Source organism: Moschus berezovskii, chromosome 16 (genome assembly GCF_049115385.1).
Source record: "Moschus berezovskii isolate FMDL1 chromosome 16, NW_MosBer_1.0, whole genome shotgun sequence".
Lineage (NCBI taxonomy): Eukaryota > Metazoa > Chordata > Mammalia > Artiodactyla > Moschidae > Moschus > Moschus berezovskii.
The window spans coordinates 52,635,999-52,647,162 of NC_142475.1; the positions used below are offsets into that span (position 1 = coordinate 52,635,999).

The 11,164-nt window shown below is 44.7% G+C and overlaps 1 long non-coding RNA gene across 1 annotated transcript; it reads left to right on the forward strand.

The window, feature by feature from the left end:
* Positions 1-1,466: 1,466 nt before the first annotated feature.
* LOC148775253 (uncharacterized) lies at positions 1,467-9,000 on the forward strand. Its single transcript, XR_016039353.1, has 3 exons — positions 1,467-2,154; positions 3,948-4,016; positions 6,572-9,000. It is a non-coding gene; the product is annotated as an uncharacterized LOC148775253 (long non-coding RNA).
* The last annotated feature ends 2,164 nt before the right edge of the window (positions 9,001-11,164 follow it).

Genomic DNA, 11,164 nt, shown 5'->3' on the forward strand with positions numbered 1-11,164 from the left:
GACACTCAACATGGACAAGAAGTACTAAGTAGCCCCTCATCCTGTTTGTCTCTCAGCGTGCAGCACACAGTAGATGCTCCATGAGCATTTGCTGCGTGGATGAATGTATATTTATGAGGTTCTCTCAGTGTGTTTCTGCTAGCGCTGCTTGTTATAAAATCAGTGAAATGGTGTGTAATTGTGCACATAAAGCAGCTGCAGCTGGGCGATGAGGTTGAATCTGGTTGTGAGACAACTGTTACTACTGTTTTTTTCTCTTGGCAGAGAAATGACGGGAATGCTCTGTGGGAGGGATTATCTCGGCCTATTCTTTTGCCCTTTGTCCCGCTGTTTTCCCTCCCGATCCTGTTTGGACGTGATTGTTTGTGCCATTTCTGAGAAGAGTGTTCAGAAATACCCCGACTGATGAGATCATTTCGTCAGAATATCTATCAATACTTCCCTGTGTGCCTTGACCGAACAGATATAGAGAAGGAACAGTATCCCTGTATTTCACCCTGGTGAACTGCATAGTAGCTTTAACCTGTTGGAATTCAGCAAGGATGCTATGGCCTGAATATCTGTATCTCCTCCAACCCACTCCCCGAATTCATATGGTATAATCTTGACCCACAGAGGGGATGGTATTAGAAGGTAGCATGTGTCTGTGTGTGTGAGGGAGATTAGAGATTAGTAGGGGGGTAGGGAGGACATCCCTGGTGGTCCAGTGGCTAAGATTTTGTGCTCCAAATGCAGGGAACCCGGGTTCGTTCCCTCGTCGGGGAATTAGATCCCACATGCTGCAGCTAAATATCCTGAGTGCCTCAACTAAAAGATTCCACATGCCACAAGTAAAGATTCCACATGCTGCAATTGTAGATTCCATATGTTGAGGCGAAGATCAAAGACCTGTGTTGCAACGAAGACCCAGCACAGCCAAATTAAATATTTTTTTTAAAAGACTAGGAATGTGGGGCCCTCATGAAGGGGATTAGTGGCCTTATCAAAGAAATCCCCTAAAGTGCCCTAGCCCCTTCTGCCATGTGAGGGTACAATGAGAAGCCAACCATGCTGGCACCTGATTGGACATGCAGCCTCTAGAACCGTGAGCAATAGATTACTGAGGCTTATTGACTATCTAGTCTGTGGTATTTTGTTACAGCAGCCTGAATGTACTAAGGCAAAGGGTCCCTAATCTGGAGTCCTAACACACACTGAGTGTGCATATGTGTATTTTTCTGGAGAGAGAACCCCTAGCCTATGCTGTTTATTCATTTAACAATCTCTAGGGACTTACTTGGTGGTCCAGTGGCTAAGACCCTGAACTCCCAATGCAGGGGGCTTGAGTTCAATCCCTGGTCAGGGAACTAGATCCCACATGCTGCAACTAAGAGTTCTCACACCACAACTAAAAATCCTGCATGTTGCCACAAAGGGTGAAGATCCTGTGTGCTGCAGTTAAGACTCAGCACAGCTAAGTAAAGTAAATATTAAAAAAAAACACCAATATTATTGTTTTTACATATTGAAGGCCTACTCTATAACCTCAGGCCCCAGGATAGATGCTGGTAACTGAAACCAAAGTAGCTTCTGCTCTCCTGTAGCTTATAGACTCATGATGGAGAGTAGCAGCAATCAAATGACTGTGCAGTTGCAGCTGTGAGAGTGCTGTCAAGGAGAGGTAACAGTTCTGTGAGAGCATGTGTGAGCGTGCATGCGTGCATGCTCAGTTGCTCAGCCGTGTCAGACTCCTTGTGACCCCATTGACTGTAGCCCGCCAGGTTCCTGTGTCCATGGGATTTCCCAGGCAAAAATACTAGAGTGGGTTGACATTTCCTCCTCCAGAGGATCTTCCCAAGGACTCAGAGATTGAACCTGCAGCTCCTGCTTGGTAGGCAGATTCTTTACCATTGAGCCACTTGGGAAGCCCCATGAGAACGTGTAATGGGGAAATTATCTGGTTAAAGGGGACTGGGAGGCTACCTTGAGGAAGTGTTTCATCCATTCAACAAGTATCTCTTACTATGTGCCGAGCAGCATTCCTGCCCTGGTGATTGAGCAGTGAAGAAAACAAGCTCCTGCACTCACAGAGCCCGCATTCTGGTGGAGAAGACGGACAATGGACACACACTGTGTGTGGAAGAATGGTTGCTATTTACCGAGTTGGGGAAGATGGTAAGTGGCGAAATCTTGGGGAGGAGGAGGAGTGTTGAGGAGGATCAAGAGTTTTATTTTGGGCATCTTAAATTTGAAATGCTGGTTAGATGTCTGAGAAGAGATGTCAAATAGTTGGATAAAGGCATTCGGGGAGAGGTTCAGACTGTGAATATAAATTGGGGAGACCTAAGTTAACAGATGCTAGGAGGGATTGGGGGTAGGAGGAGACGGGGACGGCAGAGAATGAGATGGCTGGATGGCATCACCGACTCGATGGACATGAGTTTGAGTGAACTCTGGGAGTTGGTGATGGACAGGGAGGCCTGGTGTGCTGTGGTTCATGGGGTCGCGGAGAGTCGGACACGACTGAGCGACTGAGCAACTGAACTGAACTGAACTGAAGTTAACAGTATTTAAAGGCACAGGACTCAATGAGATCACTGACTCAATGAGTGTAGACTGAAGACGTGGGGCCCCTAGCCCTGGGAGCTTTTACACTTAGAGGTCAGGAGATGAAAAGACTCCAGAAACAGGATGGAAGGAGGGGCTGGTCAGGGTAGGGAGGGGGAGAAGACAGGAAAGCTCAGAGAAGAATAATTCAAGAGGGAGTCAGATGTCGCTGATCAATTGAGTCAGCTGAGGACTGAGATGACCACCGGCCTTGGCAAGTGTCTTCAGAGCAAGTTCAGAGAAGCGGTGGGGATGAAAGCCTCCTTGCAATGGGCTTAGGAGAGAAAGGGAGGCAGGAGGCAGAGTGGTCTGATGAAAGGAATAGTGAAGAGGGGTTGTCCTGAAGGAGGATGTGGGTCAAGAGGGGGCTGCCCCGATCATGGCCATCATCCAATTCTTCCTTCATGATGAGCAAATTGACCACTGCTAGCCCTCCAGAGAGAGCTCTAGGGACATCAGAGACCTGTCCTCCAGGTCCACTGTTCTCACTCAGGGCGAACACTTCTGTGTACTTGACTAGATCCATCCATCAGTTCATACTGCTTTCCTCAGCATCGACTGGAAGAAAGAAAGTTGGATACCCCAGAGGGATAGTCATCCTTTGATACCCATGGGGGATTGGTTCCAGGACTCCCGTGGATACCAAGCCCTATGGATGTTCAAATTCCTTATATAAAATGGTGCAATACAACCGGCCCTCAGTAAATATGGGTTTCACATTGATGGAAAATTGCAGATTGAAATCCACAGATGGGGAACCCATGGGTGGAGTGCTGGCTGTGTTTCATCCAGGTCGTAGAGAAGTCCAGGCACCACCCCTAATAGACTCCCTGCTTTTTCCCTTTGTCCACTTCCCACCTTTCAGTGTTTCTCCACAAAGCAGCCAGAGTGATCTTTTAAACAGATGATCTCACGTCCTTGTTTCAAAACAACTGCCACTACCAGAACTTCACACTAGCTTCAACACTACTTAAGATAAAATCCAGGACTTCCCTGGTGGCTCAGTTGTTAAGAATCTGCCTGCCAATGCAGGGGACACAGGCTTGATTCCTGGTCTTGGAAGATCCCACGTGCCACGGAGCAGCTAAACCCGTGTGCCACAACTACTGACGTCTTGCTTTCTAGAGCCTGTGCTCCAGAAGAGAAGCCCCCACAATGAGAAGCCCCCACAATGAGAAGCCCCCACACAGCAACTAGAGAGTAGCTCTCGCTGCTGCAACTAGAGAAAGCCTGTTCCCAGCAATGAAGACCAGCAGAGCCAAGCATAAATAAATGAGCATGCTTTAAAAAAAAATCAGTGTTTAAAAAAAGGGGAAAAGATAAAATCCACTGTTCTTACTCTGGCCCACAATGTCCCGCAGGGTCTGGACAGGATTGCCTCTGTGATTCCAGCACCCCTGCTCCTGGCCATTTCCTGTCATGCCTCTCTGGTGAGTTTTATATGCCTAAGAAACTCATTCCTTCCTTAGGGACCTCACATGCTGTTTGCTCTAATTTGACCCCTTTTCTGCCCCTTCATATTTTCTCTTGGCTGTCGGCTCCCTGACAGTTCAGCTAATCCTTTCCTGATCACGTGTCAGAAGCTGCCCGCCTCAGTCAGTATCAGACTGCTTCACCACTTCTCCCTTCACAGCAGTTATCACTTAACTGAAGTGATTTGCTATATTTATTTGTGTAAAGTCTGTTTTTATCTCCCGTCACTAGACTGTGAGCTCTCTCTGCTTTGCCTCGCTTGTTGTCTGCCACTGTGTAGGTGCCCAACAAACATGCCTGAAACATTTAATGAAGGAGCAGCAGTCCCTGCTACCTCAGGGGTCTGGAAGGTCAGGTCCCCGCCACCCCCATCACCACCCCCCATCTCTGAGTAAGGGTAATGCCAGAAAATTGTTGCTCAGTTCTTGGTCTTTGCATTCTTCCTTTTGACCAGGTTCTTTTCCATTTTCAGGTTGTACTGTCCTTTTGCAAGCAGTGCTGTACTGTTTAGGAAAGGTATATAATTCTTATTTGGATGGTATTATCCTTTCTTCTTTTTTGGGCTCTCAAGCCTCCACTCCACTACTCTTTCACTTTTTGGTCTAGAAAGGACATTACAAATGGCAGATAGCAAAGATTATTGTGAGTTGACTTGATCAGCGTCACTCTTACACTCTTGGTGGGTTCTTCACTGTAGCCTCCTGTTGTAAACATATATTGAAAGCACCTTGTCCTGTGTGTCTGCTCGTGACAGCTGGGGAAAGCATTACTTTTTCCTTCTCTCCTCTAAACTTGACCACATAGCCTGGCATCAGAGGGTTACTTTTTTTCGCCCTGTCAGTCCAAAGAGAATGTGGCTCTTGCCAGGACTGTAGCAGGCTCCCATTTGAGCCAGGCTTTTAATGGCATCCATTTGTTATCAAGGGAGCAGTCGGAGCAGCGTCACTCGTAGAGTCAATAGGCAGTCTTTCCAGTGGTTTCCATGGGGACCTGGAGTTTTAGAGCAATTTCTGGGAAGAACGTTGGAAAGAAATTGATGGTAAAAATGTTAATCAAGTCACACTGTTCTGATAAACACCATTTCTAGAAATATGGGTGATATATGAGTCACTTTTCACTCAAGGCCCATGGGGTACAGAGCTGTGTGTGACCTCCTTGGGACCAGGTACAGAGGAGACCTAGTGCCTGCACTCAGAATACAGGAAAAATCAGGTTTGAGTCTTTAGTCCCCATTATAATTGTGCTTTTGTTAGTCACTTGCTGTGTGACCTGGAGGAAGTCACTTAACCTCTCTGGGCTTTCATTGCCTCATTTAAGAAAGAGTTATTTTGTTCTTCCCTGGTTGTCCAGTGGTTAAATATCTGTCTGCCAATGCAAGGGACAACAGTTCGATCCTTAGTCTGGGAAGATCCCAAATGCCACAGAACAACTTAAGCTACACACACATGCACATACAAAAGGCTGATGTTCAGAGCCCTCTCTGAGAGGTGTTGATTCAGTAAGCATACCAGTCAGGCTTCAGTTGTAGATAACAGAAATCATTCTTTCTGCTTGAAGCCAAAAAGGGTTTGATTCAAATCACAGAGAAGGGAGGCAAACATGTGGAGAGGGGATCATTGGGTGTAGTGGCCAGAGATGCTTCACACATATCTTTTGGTGCCTTGATCTGGGAATTCTGGCAGCACCGTCATGGCTTCCTGCATTCTTTAGAACAGGAGGTCAGCATCACCAGGTGGTTTCTCTCAGCTGGTGCTGTGCCTAAGCCTTCAATAGGCTATTTATTCTACCTTCCAGAAGATCAGCTACTTCTGGGTTATGAGGAGCATGGTAAAATCAGAGAATCCTAGGGCACCAACTCATTGACTTACTCCTTTTGCTGTAAGTGGATTCATGATCAGAAGTGATATTGGCTTTGGGACTTCCTGGTGGTCCAGTGGTTAAGAATCCACTTTGCAATGCAAGGGATGTGGATTTGATCCTTGGTTGGGGAACTAAGAGCCCATGTGACATGGGGCAACTAAGCCCACAAGCCACAACTGGAGAGCCTGTGCACTGCAAGGGAAGATCCGCTTGATGCAGTGAAGATCTGTGTACTGCAACTAAACCCAAGGCAGCCAAATAAATAAATAAATGCTGCTCTTGCTGTTCAGTTGCTCAGTTGTGTCTGACTCTCTGCTGCCCCATGGACTGTAGCACGCCAGTCTCCTCTGTCCATGGAATTCTCCAGGCAAGAATACTGGAGTGGATTGCCATTTCCTTCCCCAGAGGATCTTCCTGACCCAGCGATCCTGCGTTTTCTGCATTGGCATGCAGATTCTCCACCACTGAGCCACCAGGGAAGCCCAAATAAGTAAATAAATATATATACACATATACATATATATGTATATTTATATAAGTGTTGGCTTTAAGTAAGTCACTTCATTGTTTTTCTTAAATTTATTTTTAATTGGAGGATAATTGCTTTATAATATTGGAGTAAGTCACTTTAACTCACTGTACTTATTTACAGGAATCTCCAATTGAAAGGTTGTTGCTGAATGAAAAGACGCCGGGATTCTTGGCCTCTGGAGAAGAATTCAAGCTGGGGCCAGAGACGAGGCTTGATCACTCAGAGCTTTTGTGTAACAAAGTTTTATTAAAGTATAAAGGAGGAGAACGCTTCTGACATAGGCATCAGAAGAGGGCAGAAAGAGTACCCCCCTGCTAGTCTTCAGCTGAATGTTATATAGTCACTCAGTTCAGCTCAGTCGCTCAGTTGTGTCCGACTCTTTGCGACCCCACGAATCACAGCACTCCAGGCCTCCCTGTCCATCACCAACTCCCGGAGTTCACTCAAACTCATGTCCATCGAGTCAGTGATGCCATCCAACCATCTCATTCTCTGTCGTCCCCTTCTCCTCCCACCCCCAATCCTTCCCAGCATCAGAGTCTTTTCCAGCGAGTCAACTCGTCGCATGAGGTGGCCAAAGTATTGCAGTTTCAGCTTTAGCATCAGTCCTTCCAAGGAACACCCAGAATTGATCTCCTTTAGAATGGACTGGTTGGATCTTCTTGCAGTCCAAGGGACTCTCAAGAGTCTTCTCCAGCACCACAGTTCAAAAGCATCAATTCTTCGGCGATCAGCCTTCTTCACAGTCCAACTCTCACATCCATACATGACCGCTGGAAAAACCATAGCCTTGACTAGATGGACCTTTGTTGGCACTGCTGCTGCTGCTAAGTCACTTCAGTCATGTCCGACTCTGTGTGACCCCATAGATGGAAGCCCACCAGGCTCCCCTGTCCCTGGGATTCTCCAGGCAAGAACACTGGAGTGGGTTGCCATTTCCTTCTCCAATGTGTTGAAAGTGAAAAGTAAAAGTGAAGTCACTCAGTCGTGTCCGACCCTTAGCGCTAGCAGTCTGTTAATGAAAGAAAGAATGTCTTAAAACTCAGAATGTCACCAGGCCCCTCATCCGTAAGATCCATTTTGGGATAATCTTGGCACCAGATGATTCATCCAGGGCCATAAAATGATTGACTTGAATCTTGTAGAAGGGCAGATTACCATACAAATCGTTTCCTTTACATAGATTAGGGGAACAATATCTGAGTATAACATACTGGTTTGTCAAGTAGGTTCTGAGCCATTAGGTGGAATCGACCTGAAGACGGAGTTTGGGGTAAACGCATAGTACATTGACATAGCTTAAGACAAATATTTCCATAAGAAAAATGCATTGGTTAACTCAAGGTTTGAGAATAGTTAACTTCAGGTGAAACCAGGTGTCATATGGCAACACAGTATTTTAAGAGAAACCTCCTTTTAAATTTGTATAGAGAAGAAAAAATATTGCTAGTTTGTTTCCTCCTGCCGCTTTAGTTCAGTTCAGTCGCTCAGTTGTGTCCGACTCTCCGCGACCCCATGAATCACAGCACGCCAGGCCTCCCTGTCCATCACCAACTCCCGGAGTTCACTCAAACTCATGTCCATCGAGTCAGTGATGCCATCCAGCCATCTCATTCTCTGCCGTCCCCTTCTCCTCCTACCCCCAATCCCTCCCAGCATCAGAGTCTTTTTCAGTAGAGATAAAAATGTCTGACACTTGCAGGCTATTTCCTCCTTTTGGAGACCCCTGGCCTTCCTGCCTGTTGCCCTCTCACAATGCCAAAGTCTAGAGGCTGTGACATTCCATTTCATAGTTCCCTGTAATCTGACAGTGGTTATATTTCCAGATAAACAATTCGGTTAATAGTCAACCTGCTTGTTTCTGATGCTATTAAATGTCAGGAGAACTTACATGTCGCAAGAACTTTTATTTCAAAACTTGGAGCACAAGATGCACTTCTTAAATATCTAAAGCATTAGTCATTTTTAAGTAAACAGAATTACAAAGAAGTGTTGCTGAACTTGATTACATAATTACCTCATTACAGGAAATAATTATTTTGGTCAGCTCTGAATAACATCAACCCTTACAGGAATTATGCCAGAATAAAATATGTACCTGGACTCTTTACCAACTATTGAAGGAAAAGCCAAGAGCTGCTTTATGTGATTACCTCAGGGTGAAACAAAAAATGATATTTAGCTCATCCTTTAAAAAAATGTCACTTTAAAGTGATGATCCTTTCACTTTCCCAACCTCTTAGCTCTGTAACTTAAATGACATTGCCACCTATTAAACTTCTAGGCATCTTGGAAATTTTCAAAAATAAAAAAAATCAATTTGTTTCAAACTCCGGGGAAGGCAATCCCAAATCACTGCATATGGTGAATGTAGCCATGAAATTAAAAGATACTTGTTCCTTGGAAGAAAAGCTATGACCAATCTAGACAGCATATTAAAAAGCAGAGACATCATTTTGCCGACAGAAGTATGTATAGTCAAAGTTATGATTTTTCCAATAGTCTTATACAGATGTGAGAGTTGGACCACAAAGAACGCTGAGCGCGGAAGAATTGATGCTTTCGAACTGTGGTGCTGGAGAAGACTCTTGAGAGTCCCTTGGACACTAAAGAGATCAAACCAGTCAGTCCCTGAATATTCATTTGAAGGACTGAAGCTGAAACTCCAATACTTTGGTCACCTGATGTAAAGAGCTGATACACTGGAAAAACCCTGATGCTGGGAAAGATTGAGGCAGGAGAAGAGGGCGACAGAGGATGAGATGGTTGGATGGCATCACTGACTCAATGGACTTTAGTTTGAGCAAACTCCAGGAAACAGTGAAGGACAGGGAAGCCTGGAATGCTGCAGTTCTTGGAATCATAAAGAGTTGGACACTATTTAGCGACTGAAAAACAACATGGAAGAAAACATCATGAAGCCATGAAAACAAATGAAGCTTATGTTTCTTAAGCTGACTGGTAGTGTTTTTACTCTTTATCTTAAGTTTATATTATATTCTTTCACATGTATTAAACATTTAGTAAAATTAAATTTAAAAAGTGAGTGAAAAAGTGTGTATTAAAAGAGAAAATAATAGGGACTTCTCTGGTGGTCTAATTGCTAAGACTCTGTGCTCCCAGTGCAGGGGACTGAGTATGATCCCTGGCTAGGGAACTAGATCCCACATGCAGCAACTAAGAGTTTGCATGTTGCAACCAAAGAATTCTGCATGCTGCAACGAAGATCTAGCATAGCCAAATAAATGAATAAATATTTAAAAATAGATAAAAGTCAATCCATCTTTACTTTGGAAGGACCCAAGAACATGTGTGTATCTGCCGCCTTTGTGTCTTGGTTAAAGAAAAAAAAAAAAGAGAAAATAGGTATATATTTGCTTGTATCTGTACAGAATATAAAGAATATTCAATATCCCAAAGAAACTGGTGATAGTAGTGGCCTCTGGAGAGAACTGGGTGGCTGGCATCAGAGGAAGAAGGGAAATGCCACCATATATCCTTTTGTGTTTTTAAGAGTCATGAGCCTCCTTTGCTGTACACCTGAAACTTACACAACATTGTCAATCAACTTGTTACCAAAAAGTATGCATGGGGGTCTGGCTGCTTGCCACTCAAAAGCCGATAAACAGGCCAGGTTGGTGGAAAGGAAAGTTTACTCTATTTCAGATGCTGGCAACTAGGGAAAGGTGGCAGATATCTGTCCAAATGCCGACTTCCCCCCAGCTCCCGCCACAGCCCCCCAACAAGCAGGGGGTGAGAGCTTTTATAGACAGAGTGGGGGAGTTTACATGCAGAATCAGAACAATCATCTCTAACAGTCATCTTCAATTGGTCATCACTGGTCTGACCAGGATCATCTTGGTTGTTTCAGGTACAGTTAATCTCCAGTTCCGGGGTGCATTTGTTCCCATTTCCTTGCAACTAAAGAAGGAGGCCTTACAAATAGCTGTGAAAAGAAGAGAAGCGAAAAGCAAAGGAGAAAAGGAAAGATATAAGCATCTGAATGCAAAGTTCCAAAGAATAGCAAGGAGAGATAAGAAAGCCTTCCTCAGCGATCAATGCAAAGAAATAGAGGAAAACAACAGAATAGGAAAAACAAGAGAGCTCTTCAAGAAAATTAGAGATTCCAAGGGAACTTTTCATGCAAAGATGGGCTCGATAAAGGACAGAAATGGTATGGACCTAACAGAAGCAGAAGATATTAAGAAGAGGTGGCAAGAATACACAGAAGAACTGAACAAAAAAGATCTTCACGACCAAGATAGTCACGATAACGTGATCACTGACCTAGAGCCAGACATCTTGGAATGTGAAGTCAAGTGGGCCTTAGAAAGCATCACTACGAACAAAGCTAGTGGAGGTGATGAAATTCCAGTTGAGCTATTTCAAATCTTGAAAGATGATGCTGAGAAAGTGCTGCACTCAATATGCCAGCAAATTTGGAAAACTCAGCAGTGGCCACAGGACTGGAAAAGGTCAGTCTTCATTCCAATCCCAAAGAAAGGCAATGCCAAAGAATGCTCAAACTACCGCATAATTGCACTCATCTCACACGCTAGTAAAGTCATGCTCAAAATTCTCCAAGCCAGGCTTCAGCAATATGTGAACCGTGAACTCCCAGATGTTCAAGCAGGTTTTAGAAAAGGCAGAGGCACCAGAGATCAAATTGCCAACATCCGCTGGATCATGGAGAAAGCAAGAGAGTTCCAGAAA